The sequence below is a fragment of the Alligator sinensis genome, unplaced genomic scaffold (assembly GCF_000455745.1).
Source record: "Alligator sinensis unplaced genomic scaffold, ASM45574v1 scaffold56_1, whole genome shotgun sequence".
In the NCBI taxonomy this organism is placed as follows: Eukaryota; Metazoa; Chordata; order Crocodylia; family Alligatoridae; genus Alligator; species Alligator sinensis.
The window spans coordinates 3061158-3078146 of record NW_005841960.1 but is presented as its reverse complement, the minus strand read 5'-3'; positions in this window follow the sequence as shown (position 1 = coordinate 3078146).

Below are 16989 nucleotides of genomic sequence, written 5' to 3'. Positions count from 1 at the left end.
GTGCTGACACCATCCCCTGTCGTTCTTGGGACGCTGGAAGAACAGATCGTCTCTCTCTTCAAGGATTGTGCTACTGACTGTGCCTGTCAGCTTTGCAGCCTGAGTACCTTGGACTAGGTGAGATCCCATCGCTCACTTTCTCTCTCTCTTCTCTCCAGGCATAAACTTCTGAACCTTAACTGTATCAGTTAAGCTTGAGCTAAGTTTCCCCAAATACTTAGTGAAACCAGGGTAGTATTGTCATTGTTTGTGTTTGTTTTTCTTTTGCATGTCTATTACTACTAGTACTATTATATATTTCATATGCTTAGCAATAAATAACTTTTATAGTCAAACTGGTAGTAACTGGGTATATTTTCCTTCTCTGCTTCTCTTTCCTCCCATGCTCTGCAGCAACGCTTCTTTTACCTAAGCTAAAGATCCCTGTGAAGCCCAAAAATATTGTGGGGTCTGCTCATCAAGAGGCCAAAGATTGGGACGTGCTGAGTTTGAAACACATAAGGGGATCAGCTTGTACAGGCTGATTGACCCAGTTTGACTCAGACGTGCCCCTATGAACTGAATGCTGGCCCATGTGGGTGTCAGCTGGACACCCAGCCGGATTCAGAGGGATTCTGTTTACCTGTGTGCTTGTGTCTGACTGCATTTTATTGTTGCTCTTATTAACTGTTTCTTGGCATATGAGGGTGTCAGCCTGTCCATGCTGATCAGCCCGGCCAGGTCAGGCATGTCACGTTAATTTGTGTGTGTTTGTGTGTATGACTGATTTGGTGCCTGGAGGAACCCAGTCCCATTGAGATTGAGTCCTGCAAGATAGCTCCACTGGGGGTGAGGGCTTGCAGAAGGGAGAGATACAGCTCCGTATAGTAACACAAGCAGCACATAGACAGAATCACCAAGACCCTAGAAACTATCCCTAATAAATGAGCACACCCCAAAGTAATGGGCAAATTTGGTAACACTTCCTAGGAAAAATGAAAATGTGATTTCCACAGCCTGTTTATAAAGGTGCTATCTGTGACTGTTTATTATTGTAGGAGTTGTTCATGTTTTCAGGTATAGACCATGCCTTTATGATATTCTTTGAGACATATTAGACACTAGCTGTCTCTCCAAGGACAATTTCTAGATGGGGTAGATGAAATCATTTTGCTCATGGGGAACAGATTGTTATTTTCATGATATTTTCATGGTTGTTATTTTCATGATATTTCTCAATCTTAGAATTTCATGAATCCTTAATTTTCCTGGAGAGCTTGGAATGGTTAAACTGCCTTTGCCTTGTAGCTTGAGTATGCTTGTGGAAAAACACCAGCCTTTTTGTAGCCTTTCTTTGAATCAGCTTGAAATATGAAAGGTTTCCAGATAGTAAGAAGAGAGTTTGGAATGAAAAATTGAAGCTGAAAAGTGATAATGGCATAGGGCTGTCTAGGTGCTTCATGTGTCAATCCACTTTTCTGTTGATGTTACAGAAGTCCTCAATCAGCTACATAGGTCACCTTAAATATGTGCCTATTACATCTGGAGTGCTACAAAATGGAGTATTATGGGTTTGCATCATTTTGCATCCAGAACATCTGAAAGCAGTACTTCGCAATGTTACCATCAAGAAGGACCCCTCAAAAAAGAAAAAAAAGAAAAACAGATTGAGCCCAAACAGTGGCTGCTACAGCAGGCCACAAAGACTGTCTTGGAAATAATACATTTCCATACATCAAGTGAGCACACCTGCATGTTTCTTTGCAGATATACATATGTACACAAAGAGAAACACACACAGACATGCACACACACTGTAGGGGGGCAGAAGGGAAAAAATCCCTGTATTTCAACCTAGCAAACAGTTTCCTTTGAAGTGAACATCCCTAAACACCACATCCTTCAATCTTTTCTCCCCTGTGGGCCTCTACCTTACAGGTTACATATGATCCTTACCCATAATTGATTACCTAGCTAGGCCTAAGCACCTCTCCACAACTCACTTGCTCTCAAAGGGCCCCCCTTTCCCCTTGCTAAAGGGGTAGAAATGCTGGGGGAGGTGACAAGGGCCAGCACAGGGGAGGGAGCAGGTTAACTAAAAGAACAGACAACAGCAGTCTTCTGCAAAACCCATACCCTCTATGGCTGCTGCCCATTGTGTGAGGCACTCCTTTCAAAAGAGACATATTCATGTCCTTCAATGACAGTCTTAGTGGAGGAGTACAGGGGAATAAGGGAGCAGTTTTATCAAACACCACCATTTCTCTGCTTGAGATTAGTACTTATAGTGAAAGAGGATTTGAGGCAATAACACAATTTTACATTTACTTACTTATACATTTTGGTGCAGGATCCCAGCCATCTCTTGTACATCTGATTAAAACCCAATTTTCCTCAGTTGCAGTTACATAACCCTGGGCACACCTGTAGTACATTGATGACCCTGTCTTTGCTGGAAAGGCTCGTTCTCTGTTGCTTTGATAATAGCCACTTAATTCAATATTTTCTACCTGTGTGTAGCCACAAGGTTGCACTGTCAGAAACAGAAGTTTAAAATAAACTATTATGAGACGCATGAAAGAACCTGAAATAATAATGTTGCAAATTTTCACAACACTATTTTTCTCCCCAGCTTTACACTTTATAATTTGGAAGCTGCATTAACCAAATTAAGGCATTCGGGGACACATCTTCACGTGCCATTAGGAGGAAGCAGTAAATTGCAAAGGTTATTACTCCACAATGTATTGCTCCCAGGTGTGTGGTTTACATGTACACTTGGACCACAGCACATTGAGCTGGGTTGTAGCAGCTCCAGCTGGCAGGGGAACCATGGGGGTCTGCCCTCTAGCTGGGGCTGCTCGAACCAGGTTTAGTGTGCTGTGGAGGGACTGGCTGGGGCAAGAGGTTGCTTCTGCATGCAGCTAGCTTGCAGGCAGCCCTGGCACTGAAACACCCTTGTGACACAACATCTGCACTTGCGCTGCTAGATGCGAAAATACTCTGCAGCAAATTAGGACTTGTTTACTGCACAGTTCATTAGTCAACTGCCTATTAAATGTCCTGTGTAGACATGCCCCTGGAAATACAATATGACTTGGATTATCTTATTTCTCATCCCACAAAAGCTTTTTCTGCCTATCAGAACTGTAAAATGCTAGAAATGCAAAAAGTATTTTTTTGGTTGGTAACTGAACTGAATTCAAGAAAAATTCAGTTTCTCTTGCCTGACTGAAAAACCCCAAGGAATTTGTTTTGGATCAATCATTTCATTCAATCCAAAGCAAGCTGGACTTTTTTTTTTCTTCTTGATTTTAGGTCACTAGTAAGTTGATGCAATTGAAAAGATCTAGAGCATCTACATGAGATGTTTACTCTGCAGTCAACTAATTAACATGCAGAAAATGTCTCAGCGTGTACATGTGCACCCTATTAGGGTGCACAAAACTAATAAAGTTCACAGCAGGGTAGGATGTGTAAATACAAGTCCTATCCTGCTGCAGACGTTTTTTTGGTGGCAGTAGGACATGTGCAGACACTGACCAGGTGGTTTGGGCATGAGGGTGCATCAGGGTCAGGCCTGCCTGCCAGCCAGTCCTGTGCTGAAGTATCCTCATACCCCAGCCAACCCCTCTGCAGCACATTGAGCCTGGTTGGAGCAGCCCTGGGCTGGTGAGCTCGGCCCCCAGGACACCTGACAGCTGGCACTGCTGCAACCCGGCTCAATGTGTTACAGTCCAGGTGCACACAGGGCCATCCATAAAGGTGTGCGAATCAGGGCAACCACCCCAGGCCCTGCGCTTTGCACGGCCTCATGGACAGTGCTGTACAGGCTGTGCCATGGCTGCCATGTGCCATCAGCTCCAGCCGCTTGCCACCCGCCCCCCAGCCCTGCCCGGGCTAATATGCCCTGGTCCCTGCACACCCCTAGGGATGTCTCTGGGTGCACATACATGCCTGAGAGCTTCCCAGGAGTCATAAATGGCAGAGCAATAAGCTCTGCATTTTACTGCTGTCCCCTTATAGCACATATAGATATGCCCAGCTAGTGGCAGGCAGTACAGGCAACTCCCACTTAATGCTGTTTTGCTGAGCACTACTTCACTATAATGCTCATTTTAAATTGATACCCGATTTCACATAGCACTCAGTGAGTTTTGCTATAACATTCACACTCACCATCTTGGGTCATAAAAACAATTGCAGTCGCCATCTTGGATTGTCAAATACTTTTGGTTTCGCTTGACACTCGTTTGGCTTAATGCTTGGTTTTTCAGGAACCAATTAAGAGCTCTAAGCAGGGGTTGCCTGTATTTACAAAACCAGAGATGACTGAGAAGTAGAGGACTTGCTTTCACTCAACACTCAGTAGTTAAAGCACTCACTTGGGGAAGTAGGACAGTCAGGTTCATATCTCTCTTTTGCATGAATTGGGATTTAAGATGTGCCACATACCAGGTGAGTGCTCTAATTAATAGACAGTATAGTAGTTAGGGTTAGATCCCTCTCAGTATGGTCTTTTGTACTTGTTTTATTTTGTGTAAAGTATTTAAATATTAGTTGGGCCAAAGATAAAGAAAGAAATGGAGCGAATGAGTCCATAACACACTGGTTAAGGTTAAGGAAATCAATTGGTAGTGCCCTGCCTACATGATGCAAAGTAGCACAGTCTCAACAGCTGTGATCAAGACAGAAACACACCAGAATTTTTTGCAGCAAGGCATTTAAGGGAACCTACTAGAGTTGGAAGAAGTTGCATCAAATTGCTAATGGAAAGGGAAGAATGGGACCAAGGTGTTCCACATCCGAAGCAAGTCCCCTAACCCCTAAAAAAAGGTGGTTCCTCCTCCCCCATGCCCCTCTGGTATTCACCCAACCATGCTTACTAGCCTTAGAAATTATTGTATACAATATGTGAGCTCTGGATAGGTCAGTAACCTGGAAGGTACCAGTTCCTTTTGCACAAGAATAAGATGATCTACATAATAAAGTTTCTCTTCATTATCCCAGGATCTACAGGTTTGTCATGAAATCTTGAACTTTATCATCAGAAGGATATTTTATAACTAAACAATTGGTCTCCAAAATTTCTTTTTATCTCTGTTTTAAACAGATGTCACTTAGTTTAACCATCAGTGGACAAAATTATTAAGTCCTTGCTCAATTTTTACTGTCTCATTGCAATCACTGGGCATAATTTAGGTAAGCATTTGAGAAGGAACTTTGTACCCATTGTAAAATGAACAAAGCATTTGCAAATACCTTTCATTTTTGTAATGTAAAACAAAATGTCATGACCTGTTTGGATTAAAATTTGTTATAATACAGTTTTGGTTCTGATATTTTATAAACCTGTTAAGATGCAAAAACAAAATACAGACACATTTTGGAACAGGTATCCAGCCATTTTTGGTGCATTGAGCTGTGTTCCCACTGAATGAGTCAAAGTGAAATCCATGCTTGCAATCCACTGTTACATCCTCTTCTCTGTATATTGTCTTTGAAGGGACAATGCTACCATCAGCCACTTTTGGAGGATCACATGTAACTTCTAAACAGAAAGCAACACACAAGATTAACAACTGGAAATGGGACATTAGTGCATCTCTACAAGTACAGATAAAGGCGCAATGGGTTCGAATGCACAAGGCACACAATCATGAATCAGCTCCCATTGTATCTTATTGCCTGTACAGGGGGGCCCTGTTCCCAGGCTTCCCCTGCACCAGCAAGAAGCAAGTTTCCATGGCTGGGGGCCCCCTCAGCTGATTGGGTTCCCAGCCAGGGGCTGCACCATGCACCCCCATGGCTGGGACACCTCATAAGCTATGGTCTCCCAGCCACAGGAATGAATGAAGTCCCCCAGAACTGGGAGTTTTGATCAGGTGACAGGACTCTCAGACACAGGGGGCCCTGGCAACACATTCAATTAGTGGTGTGATAGGAAGCAACTACAAAAGATATTACACATATTTTGTAGAATAACTCTGCAGCTTGTTCTGCTTCTCATCACACCATTAATTAACTGAATTTGTAAGTGGGCAACCACCTAGTGCATGATTAACTGATTAATCTCACTTAAGTGTAACTTGTAGATGGGACCTCAGACTGTAAATTCAACCCCTTCTTTTCAATGATTTATACTGCACTGCTCAATGTAGACACAGTTACCTTTACTAGGTTATGTAGGGTCATTACCTGATTGCTAAACACTCTTCTTGTTCTAACATTATATCTCCTACTGGGGGAAGGTCTGCGGCTGAAAAGCATATTTGCTTGCTATATCCTAACATGTTTCTTGACCTCTACAAGTAAGTATTATGTTTTTATGATCTTTGTAGAACATCCGTGTAACACAGAGCCAAGCGGCTCCTGTAACTTTAAGGGTGAAGGAGCAGCAGGGAGAGCCCCAGGAGGGAGAAAGCTGCCCATTATGAGCAGCCAGGGAACAAGTACCTCAGAATTTACCTGCTACAAGTACTTACTGCTAAACCAGCTGCACAGCAGTAGTGCACTGGGCTAGTGCCCTGCACAGGAGACAAGCTATTGTTACAGCAGAGGTCAGCAGTAAGTTTCCCAGGGGTTGAACTGGCAACCTAAATCAGAAAGCACCTGTGGTAGCTCAGGGAGTCACATGACCAAATGGGGCAGTGGCTTCCAGCCATATAAACTCAGGGCCTGAGATAGAGCAGTCAGTCCAGCTTTGGGAACTGCTGAGGGAAGAGCTCCAGGACATGAGCACTACAGAGAAGCTTGTGGTTGCTGCCTGGACTACCCTGGGATAAATGCAAATAGAAATGCTACTGATTTCCAAGGGACTAGGACTCAGGGTAGGGTGGAGTTGAGTGATGCAGCCAAGGACCTGGGGTTACATCTGGGGATTTGTTTAGTTTAGTTTTAGGGTTGGAAGGGACCTAATAGATCTTCTAGCCTGACCCCCCGCCAGGGCGGGAGAACAACAAAAAACCCTAAAAACAAAAACGGGACTCAAATGAGTCCAGCCAGGTAGGCATCCAGCCTCTTCTTAAAGACCCCCAGGGTAGGGGCCAGCACCACCTCCCTTGGAAGTTGGTTCCAGCTCCTAGCCGCCCTAACTGTGAAGTAATTTTTTCGGATGTCCAATCTGTACCTCCTCTCCATCAACTTGTGCCCATTACTCCTTGTTATGCCAGCAGGGGCTAGGGGAAACAGCGTCTCCCCCAAACCCTTCTGGTTCCCCCTAGTGAGTTTATAGACGGTCACCAGGTCCCCCCTCAGCCTTCTCTTGTGGAGGCTGAATAGGTTCAAGTCCCGCAGTCTCTCACTGTAGGGTCTGCCCTGTTGTCCCCGGATCATGCGGGTGGCCCTCCTCTGGACCCTCTCCATGTTGTCCACATCCCTCCTGAAATGGGGCGCACAGAACTGGACACAATACTCCAGCTGCGGCCTGACCAGCATCGCATAGAGGGGGAGGAACACCTCCCTGGCTCTACTCGAGATGCACCTGTGGATGCACGACAAGGTCCGGTTAGCCCTGCCAACCATGACCTCGCATTGTCGGCCCATGTTCATCTTGGAGTCAATAATGACACCAAGATCCCTTTCCGCCTCCGTGCTCTCAAGTAGGGAGCTCCCCATCGTATAAGTGTGCTGCTGGTTCCTACTACCCAAGTGCAGCACCCTGCACTTGTCCGTATTGAAACACATCCTGTTCCTGTTTGCCCACCCCTGTAACCTATCCAGATCCTTCTGCAATCTCTCTCTCCCTGCTAGCGTGCTCACCTCCCCCCAAATTTTGGTGTCATCAGCGAATTTAAACAGGTTGCTTTCCACCCCAACATCAAGATCGCTGATGAAGAAATTGAACAGCGCAGGCCCCAGGACCGAGCCCTGGGGGACTCCACTACCCACCTCCCCCCAAGTCGAGTATGATCCATCCACCACCACCCTCTGAGTGCGACCCTTCAGCCAATCTGCAATCCATCTGACCGTGTAGGCATCTATGCCACAGTCGCCTAGTTTATTAATTAGGATGGGGTGAGAGACGGTGTCAAAGGCCTTGCTGAAGTCCAGAAAGACTACATCCACCGCGACACCTGCATCCATGGCCTTTGTGACCTGATCATAAAAGGCAATCAGGTTGGTCTGACATGATCTCCCCCTAATAAATCCATGCTGATTGCCCCTGAGCATCATTTCTGATGCCGGCCCATCACAAATGTGCTCCTTGATGATCTTCTCAAAGAGTTTCCCCAGGATTGAGGTAAGACTGACGGGCCTATAATTGCCCGGGTCCTCCCTTTTCCCTTTTTTGAAGATGGGGACCACATTAGCTACCTTCCAATCGTCTGGCACCTGGCCCAAGCACCACGATCGCTCGTAGAGCCGTGCCAGGGGCCCTGCAATAACCCCAGCCAGCTCCCTCAGCACCCTGGGGTGGAGAGCATCCGGACCCGCTGACTTGAACGCGTCCAGCCCCTCCAGAAGCTCTCTAACCCGGTCCTCCCCAACCTGAGGTCTGAAGGCGATCCCCTCGCGTCCGGCTTCTATCACAGCAGGGAAGTCCCGGTCCCTGCACAAGAAAACGGAGGTGAAGAATTGGTTAAAGAGGTCCGCTTTATCCTCTGACGCAACCACCAGATTGCCCCGCATATCCTGCAGGGGCCCCACATTACCCGGCGCCTTCTTCATCCTCCCAATATATTTGAAAAAGGACTTTTTGTTATCCTTAATCCTGGACGCTAATCCGAGCTCTATCTCCGCCTTGGCCTTCCTAACAGCCCGCCTGCAGGCCCGAGCAGAGGAGGTATACTCCTCTTTGGAGATTACACCCCCCTTCCACCGGGCGTACGCCACCCTTTTGGCAAGCAGGCATTCCCGGACACCCTTGGTGAGCCAGGGGGGCTTTTGGACACTCCTGCCCGCCTTGCTTCTTGTCGGGATGGACACCCCTTGGGCCCCGAGTATCGTTTCCTTAAGGAACGACCACTCCTCTTGGATGCTGAGTTCCTCTGCCCTCAAGGACCCCAGTTCCTCTCCCACTAATCTCCTCATCTCACTGAAGTTGGCCCTCCTGAAGTCTACGGCTACCACCTTGCTGCGGGCCCTTGACACTCTACGCTGTTGGGGAGCAGTCGCGAGGGGAGCAGAGTGCACGTGTGCCACCCATACGTGTACCTGCTTACCTCGGCGGAGGCGGCAGCAGCGGAAGCAGCAGCGGAGGAAACCAGCGGTGGGGGCAGCAACAGCTGATTCCCCCCTAAGGTAAGTGGGGTAGAGAGCGCAGCACAGCTGAGGCTATTTGTGTTATAGCCAGAGGGCTTCTTTTTGGGTTACAGTTTTAGACCGGGGGGTGGGGGGTGTTCAGAGGTCCTTTATTGCCCAGGAGGCATGTGACTACTTTGAGTCCTGCAAGGGCTCAGGCTCAAGGTGTAGCCAGTGGCTTGGCAGAGGGGCCAGCTCTCAGAGGTAGGGCCCAGCTAAGGCCAGAGGGGCCAGCACCCAGAGAAGGACTAAGGTAGTCTAGGGAGGGGAAGGATGTTGGGCCAAGAGACCTGGAGCAGGCTCAGTGCCCAAAGTGGGGCTGAGATAGGGCCAAGGGACCCAGACCAAGCCATAGTGGGCTTATTACCCAGGGCAGGGCTGAGATAAGTACTTTAATTCTGGTCCCCTTGCCCTAATATAAGTGCTGGTGCTTAGAAGCCAGGCCTAGCACAGTGGGCCCAGGCTAGAAGGCCCAACTAGAGAAAAGGGGTGGAGGCTGAGAAGGCTGATGCCCCAGCAAAGGGAATAGAAGTGCAACAACATCTGTGAGGTATAGGCATGGTGTAAGGGGTAGTCTGAGCTACGTATTTAGCCCTTAAAGCTACAAATGCCCTGGGGCACAGATGGGCTGAGAGGGCCAACTCAGCTCAAGGGCAAAATTGAAACCAGTGGGGTCTGGGAGGGGCTTGTGGCTGAAGTTGAGTAGGGCTTACTCTAAGATCTGTGGGCATCCTCCCGTCTTTAATTTTTTAAGAAGAACAAAGCATGGCAGGTAAGGAATCGAGGAAAAGTATCTTAGAGATCAAGCCAGGCAGGAGCCATATTGCCACCATACTGCCATCATTTCACAGCCACCCCTGGATACCCAGTCCTTTTACACTTCTGTATAATAATGCCCAGTGAGTGGTAGATCAAGGTTCTCAGCCACATCTCTTACTTCCTAGCAATGTGCCCTAAGTACCATTTCATAAGGTAGGCAAGACCAAGAACACACTCTAATCCTGCTGTGAAAGCTTGCCCATAGCAGCTAAAAGGGAAAGATATGTGAACCCAAAAAGAGAAAATAAGATGTGCCATGTTGGGTCAGACTCCAGAACCATCTTAGTCTATATGCTGTATCTCACTGTGGCAATATGAATCCTAAAACCTCTTGTCACCCAAAGAGTGAGTTTTGTCCAAAACACAATAGACTTTCTACAAAACCTTAAAAACATACACCACCTTCACAGCAAGACCCTCCTAGCCACCACAGATGTTACCAGCTTATATAAAGGAGGAGCTATAGCACTGAAAATGACACTGAAATCCAAGATCTCATCAACATGAAATGGAAAGCTTACTGTGCCTGGCAGAACGCCATCAACTCTGCCATCGAGAAAAACACACACCAATGAGCTAAATCAGAAGTGCAGAGGAGAACACACGAACTGAAGAATGAGTGGTGGGTTCAGAAATAACAAGAAATGCAACATTTTTCTGACATTCGTGGCATCTTCAGTGCTACCAAAGCTGTCTACATCCCTAGCACTCAACGCCTTAATCCTCTAAGATCAAAGGATGGAACACTCCTGAAAGACAACGAATCCATCAATGCTCACTGGAAAGAACATTTCCAGGACCTTCTGAATCATGACTCGACTGTCAAAGAAGATAAGATCAACAACTTTCCATAAAAAACAGTCAGAGAAGACTGACCACCTCCCCTAGCAGACGTCGGGAGTGCCATTGGGGAAAATGAAGAATAACAAAGCAGTCGGTGTTGACGGAATACCTGCAGAGATTTTCAGTGGAGGAGAAGAACAATTTACATGTCAGCTTCATGTCCTCATCCTTAATCTGGAACAAGGAAGAAATCCCAGCCGACCTAAGGGATGCCTTGATTGTTACCATCTTCAAGAAGGGGGACAGAGCTGATTGCAGAAACTACCGAGGCATCTTATTGTTGGCCCCTGCTGAGAAAGTCATCGCCTGTATCCTCACTAATTGCCTTCTCCCACTTGAGGAAGAAATTCTTCCAGAAACTCAAAGTGGCTTCTGAGCATCTGGAGAAACTGCGGATATGATCTTTACATCATGTCAAATCTAGGAGAAGTGTCATGAGCAAAATTGACCTCTATTTGGCCTTCATCAACTTCTCTAAAGCCTTCAATTCTGTAAACTGTGAAACCTTATGGAAAATCCTGTCCAAAATTGGCTGCTCAAACAAGTTAATCAGTGTTCTGAGACTTCTCCATGACAATATGTCAGCAAGCGTTCTTAGCAACAGTGTGGAAGGGCAGATCCTGGAGGTAAGGGCAGGAGCTTAAGGGGATGGTTTGAAGGCTCCTGGTCCTGGGCATGACCTAAAATTGCACCCTGCCGGGAGTGGGTGGCCCAGTGGAGCTCCCAGTGGTGCGCCAGTGGGCCCCCAGGAAATGCCAGGCCAGTTACCACCCTGGTGAAAGGCGGGTGGGGGCACCTTAACCCCAGCCCCTACAATAGTGTGGGTACTAGGGGGCCAGACACACCTACAGCCACCTGAGTGCAAGGCAGGTGTAAGACCCAGACGGGGCCAGGCACGTCTACGACCACCTGAGCCCCCACCGAGGAAGGAAGCCCCGTGGCCCCAGTGAAGGGGTGACCAGAGGGCTGGGAGCTGAGTATGTGTGTACAAGTGTGTAGAGTTGCCCTGAGAGGGGTCAAGGCAACCTTGGACCCAGTTGGGTAAGTGGCTGGTCACTACCCCGGTGAGGGTTGTGGAAGAGGCCCAAAAGATGGTATATCTGCCACCTGAGGTGTGCGCTAGATAAAGCCTATGGCTCTCCGAGAGGTTGCAAGGTGGTACAAGTTGTCAATGCATGAAAGAGACCCTGTGAGAGAGGGTGGAGTGTGAGAGGCCCTAGTGAGAGGAGGGTGATATGAATGTGTGTGTGTCTGAGGCCTGACAATGAGGGCTAAGCTTGGTCTGGCTGTAGGCTGGGAGCATTGTGTCATCTGGATGCCATCTGTGAGGCTTGGGCTGTGGTGTAGGGGAGGAATTGAACTGCATATAGCACCTCCTGGCATCAGGGCAAGAATGGGCAGCCTCCTGCCTAATTAACACCATAATTATGTATCATCAAGTCATGGCAGATGAGGAGGCGGGCACTTGGAGAGGAAGATGGAAACAGGTGGGCAGGCCATGGCTAACCGGCCCTGAGAAAGCCCCCTGTTACAAATGGGAATTAAACAGAATCATTTGGGGTGAAAACTGGAGTGAAGTAAGGTTGTGTCATCACTGCAACTTTGTTTTCCATCTTCTCCACCATAATGCACCTCATCGATAGAAAACTTCCACCTGCAATTGAAATTGTGTATAGGATGGATGGAAGACTGTTCAACCTCAACAAGCTGAAGTCCAAAATGAAGACCACAACAACAACCATAACAACACCAACCTTTCATCAAAGGCAGACATCAACGCGGAAATACAACACTGCTTGAAATGTATGAGCACAGCCTTTGGATGCCTGACTAAGAGTGTTTTTTTAAATCATGACATCCTTGCTGAAATGAAACTCTTGGTTTATCAAGTCACTGGTTTATTAAGCCATTGTCATTCCAACTCTGCTGCATGGCTCAGAAACTTGGACCACATACAGAAGACATCTCAAGAGCTTGGAAAAGTACCACCAAGGCTGCCTTCACAAAATCCTGTGAATTAGCTGGGAGGAGAGATGCACAAGCATCAGCATCTCAGCCGAAATAAATTTCAACAGCATTGAGGCCATGATCATCCAAAACCAATTTTGCTAGATAGGTCATGTTGCCCCCGCCTTCCAAAGAGAATCTTTTTTCTCATAGTTGAAAGAAGGTCAGCAAAGTACCGGAGGGCAAAGAAAGTACTTCAAAGACACCTTGAAGGCAAATATGAAGAGGCGTAACATCGACATCAACACTTGGGAAACCCTCACTCGGGACTGACCAAAATGGAGGAAGCTTCTTTGGGAGGGACCTCAATACTTTGAAACAGCTTGTCAACAGACACAAGAGGGAAAGAAGAACAAGTGAAAAGAACATCAAAACATCCAATGTAGCAACACAGTGCCCATCACTCCTGGAAACACCTGTTCTCACTGTGACAAGACATGTGGATCTAGAATTGGGCTATGGAGCCACCTGCAGACTCACTATTAAGATCCTTGGAAGACAATCTTACTTGTTCGTAAGCGATTGTCCATCATCATACCAACTTATATACCAACATCCCACACCTGGATGTCATCCAAGCCTGCCTTACATACGTACAAGAGCAAGATTACAACTTAGAGTATGGACCTGAAGAAATTACTGAACTAATATGCTTCGTCCTCACACACAGCAACTTCACTTTCAATAACCAACATTTCCTCCATCCCATGGGCATCAAAATGGCCACACAATATGACAACCTTTTTATAAGCCACCTGGAACAAGAATTCCTCAAGAACTGTGTGGCAGAACGCCACCTCTGTCTATGTGACAAAACTCTACTATGTGACAATTTGGTTAACATGGTGCCTGCAGAGGGCAGATATCACATCTCTTTAGGTAACTTGAGTTGGATACATTCCTGAAGGAGGAAGGAAACCTGCTCTATCTGCCTACATAACTGGCATTGCATACCTGGGTGAAGGGCTTAGAGCAATATGCTCCCTATTGTTCTAAGCAATGCCAACATGACTGGGAGGGGGCTAGAGACCCTACTAGTCTACCTGGCAACCAGTGTTGGCTGGCAGCCAACAGGTGCTGGCCTTAATTGGACCAGGTAAATGAGGTCATAAGATCTATATAAGTTAAAGACTGCCCATGAGGAGGAGCAGTAGCCATGATGAAAACTCAAAAAGAGAAGACCTGGACCATCTGAAACTTGCTCTCTCTCTTGGACTCATGATCAATGTCCTTGGCTCTGTCCTTGGAACTATATTCAACATCTTCATTAATGATGTGGACATTGGAGTCAGAAGCAGACTGGCCAAGTTCACCGATGACACCAAACTCTGGGGTAAAGCATCCACACCTGAGAACAGGAGGGTGATCCAGGATGATCTTGACAGGCTCAGGAAATGGGCGGACGAAAACCTGGTGGTGTTTAACACTGAAAAATGCAAGGTTCTCCACCTTGGGAAGAAAAACCTGCAGCATGCTTATAGGCTCAGCACTGCTACACTGGCTAGCACTATGGACAAAAGGGACTTGGGAGTCGTGATTAACCACAAGAAGAACATGAGCCATCAGTGTGATGCTGCTGCTAGTAAAGCAAGCAAAATGCTGGCTTGCATCCATAGATGCTTCTCAAGCAAATCCCAGTATGTCATTCTCCCATTGTACTCAGCCTTGGTGAGGCCACAGCTGGAGTACTGCACCCAGTTTTGGGCTCCGCAATTCAAAAAAGGATGTAGAGAAGCTTAGAAGAGTCCAGAGAAGGGCCACATGCATGATCAGAGGTAAGAAAAACAGACCTTATGATGACAGGCTGAGAGCCATGGGACTCTTGACTACTCCAACACCACCATTACCTTTTATGATCACTATCCAGAATGGTAAAATACAAACTACCATATACAAAAAACCCTACAGACAAACATACATATCTTCACAGAACCAGCAGTCACCCTAAACACACCAAGAAAGCTGTAACACACAGTCACGCTCTCCAATACCACCGAATTTTGACCTAGGAAAACACTTGTGATCGTCACCTCACAAATCTCAAAAGGGCTTTCACTCAACAATAAAACTGCTACAAAGAGATAGATCACACTTTTGAAAGAGGTACCCAGATACCATGTAAAGAATTGCTTCAGTACAAAAAGAAAATCCCCATAAATTGCACACCATTAGTTATGATGTACCATCCCTCCCTGGAACCTATACAGAAAATCCTCAAACAATTGCAACTTATACTAGAAGAAGACCCAATTCTTAAAGAGATCTTCCCAGAACCACACATCCTACCTGTTAAACAAGCACCAAACCTTGTCAACCTTATCATCACCAGAAGCAAACTTTCTATGGCCCAAAACACACCGAACAGATGCAGACCATGTCGGGACAAGAAATATAAAACCTTGCAACATATCTCCACTACTGCCACTAACTACACCCCACAACAGAACCAGCAACATTCCTGGAGCTTGCACCTGCAACTCCACAAATGTAATATCTCATTCAGTACACTAAATGCCCTGATGGAAAATATGTAGGAGAAACCAAACAACAACTCTGTACCAGAATGAATGGACACTGAAAATATATCAAAGACAAAAATACTCAATTACCTATGGGGGCACATTTCTCATGAGATAACCACACTCTCCAATATCTCAGTTCTAACCCTCAAGGCAATTAAAAAAAACACCTTTCGTAGATGAGCCTACAAACTTTACTTCATCAACCTACTGGATACAAAAAATCATGGACTAAATAGAGACACTGGATTTATGGCACATTATAACCTGCCTAACATTGGACACCCCACGTAACCTCTCTACAATTTACCAGCTACATTTTATCACCAGGTCACCATTTCCTTTCCCCACCCCACCTGTTCTAACCCATTGTCTGCCACACATTTGCATTTTTACTGACCAGCATTCTTGCATACTGGCTTCTAGCTTCTATCCCATCCAGGAAGAGCATAAAACAACTGCAGATGCTTTCTCTGCCTGAAGAAGCATTTGTACACAAAAGCTTGCAAAGAAGAATTTTTCCAACTATTTCAGTTGGTCTAATAAAAGGTAACAGATTTACCCGAAGAACCTTGTCTGCTGATATCTTGACAAAGCATTCACTGAAAAATCTATTTAAGAAGCTAGGTAAATATGCATGTAGTTAACCTGTACTGAGCTTCATAACTATACTTCTACCCTTTTATAGGTAACTCAGCTATGCCAAGACTGCTGTGATTATAGCATAAACACATTCTTTCTTTATAAATAGTTTTATGAGGATTGATAGCAAAATCATGACTACTTGAAGAGTAAACCAGAAAACCTCAATGGTTTTACTTCCTTCTCACATGAAATCATTCAGTTATGAATCCCAACCACTGTGAAGTTTTTCCTTCAGAGCATGGATAGATATTGAAATGTTATGTTTTTCTTTTCACTCTCCTATCTCTACTTCCTTACTTTATAGACATCAATACCAAACTGTAGCATCCCACTACCTATTACAACACTGCAGTATACAGAGGTAAAATCACTTCCCTCTTTCTAAAGATCAGAGAAACAAAATACATAAGTACTGAGCTGGAATAAAAGTGATACTAAAAAAAAAAATACAAAATGTAAATTTTCACCTGAATGTCCTAAATGTGTTATGTTAATGAGGACCTTATTTAATCTGTTTCAGTCAGTAATACTAATCATACCTCTAGCAGGAAATATGGCTCAAACCCACACAAGGATTCAGAAACCTAAATTCAGGGTTAGGCATAATTCAAGTGCTAAGCCCCAAATTGCAACTTGTATAATCCAGGCCCAAACTTTGACCCCTGAATTGTCACCAATGAAGTAGCCTAGAAACCTAGAGTTCTCCTTCTGTGCATACTCAGAGTTACCATCATCCTGCCAGAAATGAGTGGGTCAGCCCTTTTATATCATTTCTAAGCCTGTGTGGGATCTACACAGTAGATGTCCCTCCAGCTGGGTACCTGCATAGCCTAATTTGGTAGGCAATGCTCCTGGCAGCATTTACGTCCACACAAAACAAAGTAGTGTGCGGGCCAGGAGCGACCCGAGCCCTTTTTTGTGCTGCACGTGGGCT